Raw genomic sequence first — 4912 nt, 5'->3', positions numbered from 1 at the left:
CTTGGGTTGTTATTTATGCCTGTATCTCTTTTCACTGGAGGGTTAGGGTTTTTGCTTGTTTGAAAGTTTTTGTTTTTTTTGATTTTATTTACCAGTATGTCAGTCAACCCTATAGATTCTGTTCAGAGAAATGTAGCTCAGTTTTGGTGAAGTTGCTCATCAACCACAGCTTAATCAAACAAATCTTATCTCACACATACTGCAGACTCACTGCATTTTTTTGTGTGTGTGTGTTTGCAATGAGGGGAAAAACGTGGCAAAAAGGCGTGGGCAAAGCACATATAAATCTCGCGTTCTCAGACAAGACCTCAGAACAAGCTTCAAGCTGACGATTGAGTGATCAATTCAAAGACTTCTTTGAAAAAGCTTCCTCCAGAGTCTGTCAGCCAACGAGCTAGCATCATGAAGATGATGTTTCTGCTGGTGTCCATTGTGGCACTGCTGGTTAGTCCAGCTGTTTCCAACACTCTTCACAACCGTCAAGGAAACCTTCGAGGAAAAGCTATAATTGAACTGGTTCAAACATACAATACAACTCTCTATCAGGTAAGAGCTCATCTGATGAGCACAACTGTTTTCTTGCTTGTTAAGTTATTTTTGCAACAATTGATTGGTGCATTATCTTGTTAAATCCTTTCATGTCAGAGAAAAGGCTGCCTAAAGTAATAAATTCTAATTTTTCTCTTTTATGTGCTGCAGCAAATATTTGTGGAGGATTTGACGTACCTGGTTGACAGCGGATGTGAGGTGAGAAAACGTAGCTGTGACTAACTGTTGCAATTAGACTGAAGAACCAGTATTTGTTTTACCTATTTGTGTTACATTTATCTGTTTTCTGATTGGCAACAAACACGTTACGTGAAGAAGACAAATTGCATTGACCATTTTGCACAATTTAACATGACTGTATGTGCCTGGTTTATTTTTAAAAGCTCATGTATTCTTGCTTATGTCCCACACAGGATAAGTTCTTCTGCAAAGCGCACGACATCCTGCACGAACATGAGAAGTTCGGTAAAAATGATACGGAGGAGCAGAAGATTGTGAGGAAATTGGACAGCTTCACCAAGGGCATAAATGTAAGAATTCCCTTTGACATCACATTTTGCAAAATGAGAAGGTCGAATCTGTGTTGCGAAGGTAGGACACAGTTGAGGAACATTGATGAAAGGTAGTGTACTGAACCAACTGGATTTCTTTCTCGTCTTTCAGGCAAACTGTATAGAGTTGATCGAGGGGGTGACGCCTACAGGCGACAAAACACCAATTCCGAAACTTCTGGAAAACATCGTCACTTGTATCAAGAAAAGAAACTTCAGTGGGAACTAAACAAGCGACGCCTGAATACCCGACTGTCAGTGGATCACTTGAGTCCTTGAGTGTTTTTTTTTTCCCCCTACAAGTACATGTTCAAAAAGTTGGCATTGATAATGACAGAGCAAATTATTGGGGGATTAGATTAGAGATATTGATTGATTTAGGTTATATTTTATTGTATGTTTTGGTTTATTTGTTGTTTAACAGGTAAAATAAGTCGTTACTGAAATAGTTTTCCTTTTGTTACTGTTTTTATTTGGAAGCAACTATATGCAGTACAATTAAAACCATTGACTGATATTGAGTTATATCCAAGCAAATTTATGTCAGCACGACGCTCAGCCAGCACAGTTCAAGAAAACACAACAGTAAACTACAACCCAATGTAATAAATAGTCATTTAACAGATGTTTTCTTATAAACGGACCCAGATCTGAGCATTATCAAATACACCATCTCTTTATTTTTTCATTGTATTTAACATAAGTTAATAAATTATGGCTCTTCGAATGACATATTTATTGTTATCATATTATACATCATTGAAATAAATCCTATTGCCCATGAGTTGAGTGTGTATGGAATTGCTTTTTTCGCTGTGTGTTAATAAGCATTTACAGAGATTTACATTTACTTTTCATCATGTTTATTTTTATTTATTGCATTGATATTTGATGATTCTGTACTTTCGACATCTTTTCTCATTCAGTCACACTCATACATAACACTTACTTGACTTACCACACCTTTGACCTCTTTTACGACATATAAAAACGGTATTTAAATGTGTTGAATCACATTAAAACTGTTGATTATGCATGCAGCTGAACTATAGATTAACCTTTAGTCCCAAATAGTTAAAAAAATTTGTGTGCAGATAATTTACTTATTTTTCTATGTATTCACTTTTCATTTCTTTAAATATATCATATTTGTAGCATTGACCTCATATTAACCTTGTATCTCAAATGTAACTACATATTTTTTGATATTAAGATAGATTATGTTTGTAATCAGTTTATAGAAAACATTGCAGAATTAAAAAAATTTAAAAATCTAATCCATCTGATTGTTTGATAATTTCCTCCTTCTATATGAAGAGGATAGTGGTACAATTTAACAAGGGTACTTCTGTTTTATTAACCATTTAACATAGGCCAACAATGCAATTATTATTATTATTGTGGTTAAAAATAAGTGTCATTGTATTTGACATACCACTATAGTGGGGAACCATACATTGAAATATTCTATTTATTTATTTTGTTTGCTGAACTAAGAGATAACTTCTTTTACCACTTGCCTTGGACAGCAATACAAAACGACTAGTTTATTTTCCACACTCTGCAGACTAGGGACCCGAGGACTTGCAGTGTTAGTGCTATAGGCTTTTCTCACAGCAGCTATTTTGACTTGTCATAGTAGAAAAAAAGCACAGGTGTTGCTAATAACAGGATGAATAAGGACGGCTCATGTTGTATTCAAGTGTCTCAGTGAGAGTGATGGTAAATCAGCATATACACAATACCAGGAACCTGAAATCAAATCATCAGTGTTTTGACATACCATAGCAGAGTAAACACACAGGTGTAAATGATAAAAAATTAATTATGGTCCCATTCTGTTTAGTGTCGCAGCCTTTCCTAGTGAGCCAGCATTCACAATACCAGGGCCCCGACACACCTAAATGGAACAGGGCCGTAATTAACGTCATTAATTACACCTGTGTTTACCCTGCAATGACAAGGCAAAAATAGATGCTTTGAAAAAGGGCATACTTGGACACATGAAATTAATTCAATATTAATAAACTTTTAATAGACAATAAGCGACATGCGGGGCTTTTCTGCGAAGTCGAGCATGTCATCCTCAGCGTTCCTTTGGGCTCATTGACCTCAATGCCCTTTTGCTGCTGGATTTACTGAACTTTTCTGCACTTTTCTGCACTTCCCTGGAGTCAACAAGCACTAGCGGATAGCCTACTGGATGGAACAGCGCCACTCTGCCACTGCAACACAAATTGTGTGAGTTTTTGCCATACTAACTATAATATTACCACCACACCTTTAAGGAGGAAGTGCAGTAGTAAAATTGTTTGTATGAGTGCCAAGCAGCAATAATGGGCATGTCTTGCACAGGCACTGTTGTATTAAAGTCTTATTTGTCACATTTTTTTTTCTTTTAAGTTTAATACCCTTTGTATCGGAGGCCATGAATTCTTTGTTGCATATGAAATGATGTAAATAAGATTAAAAAAAAAAAAGGTCTGGTGGATTGATAGGGATTGTTCAGCTTCAGCTCCCTCCATCTTTTTGTCTTTCTTTACTTATGTCCTACCTGTTGCCAGGTAGTGTTTCAGGTTAAAACTACTGTAGTTTTGTATCTGGGGATCCAGGGAAAATAAATTGAGGCTGCCATGTGGGCACTTGAAAGCCACTGGGTCCAACCACACACCTATATAGCACAGAGAGTGGGAGGAAAAGGGGGATCAGGGGGCCCCCTGGTGGGTTAATTCGGCTATTAGTGGCATCAAATGAAGTCTGTTCACCTGTGTTCTGTGTTAAAAACGTCTTGTGTTGTCCAATCAACAGTCTAAAAAAAACAAAGACAATTTAACGTAAGACAAAGAAAAGCAGCAAATCCTCACATTTGAGTAGCTGGAGTCATCAAATATTTATTGGGGCTTAAAATTGACTTGATCAAAGTTGAAAATTTACCTCATTCTCATACTTAATTGAATTCAAAATGTATTATGCCAAGATGATTATAAAAAATCAACACAGAAATAAAAAACAAGAAGGTCAAATGACACTTGAAATTGTGATCATTTAGTTTTCAATAGGACCAGGGGGAACCATGCACACAATAACAGTATTATGTTATTTATGTGTGTGCAGAAATAGCAATGCAGAAACGTTTAGAAGTTCAAACGATTTGCTCAAATATGAATGATTCTGTAAATCATTTAGCCCCCAAAGAACTTCTGGAGAACCCTGTTTTCGTGGAGTGCACTCAACCAATCTGTGCGTCCCCAGAAATACATTTGTGTAGGCGCTCTCTCCGCCTTGGCTGTGGTGAGCCGGTTGCCTGACTGACTGAGGAGCTCTCTGGGAGAAACATTTTTCACCACTCTTTCCCCCCTTGCCTTGGACAATGTACCCGTCACTCAGTGACTTGATGCAATGTGAGAGCTATGGGGAGGCTTTGCTCCTGGTGGTGGTTGGATCTCTGTGTGGCGCTCGGCTGTGTGTATGTACGCTACTGAACCGTGGCTCCCTCATTACTAAATAAAGAGAATCACTCTCCTTTTCAACAGCGCTTTTTATAGAACTGTTGGAATATTCCCAATACTTTCCCCTCCCATGCTTTTCTTGAAGGACTTTAAAGGACAAATAAACTCTCAGATCAGTCCAATCCAACATTGTGTAATGAGAAGATAAAGCTCTACGTGCCCACCACACTGCATGGTCATTTTTCTTGTAGTAGACAAGAGACTGATTAACTGTGGTTGAAGAATATCCTTTACTTAAAGGACCAGTGTGTAGCATTTAGGGGGATCTATTGGCAGAAATGGAATGTAATAATAAGTATGTTT

This window comes from Sebastes umbrosus, chromosome 17 (assembly GCF_015220745.1).
Source record: "Sebastes umbrosus isolate fSebUmb1 chromosome 17, fSebUmb1.pri, whole genome shotgun sequence".
In the NCBI taxonomy this organism is placed as follows: domain Eukaryota; kingdom Metazoa; phylum Chordata; class Actinopteri; order Perciformes; family Sebastidae; genus Sebastes; species Sebastes umbrosus.
The sequence above is the reverse complement of the archived record's forward strand: the minus strand, read 5'-3'. Positions refer to the sequence as shown.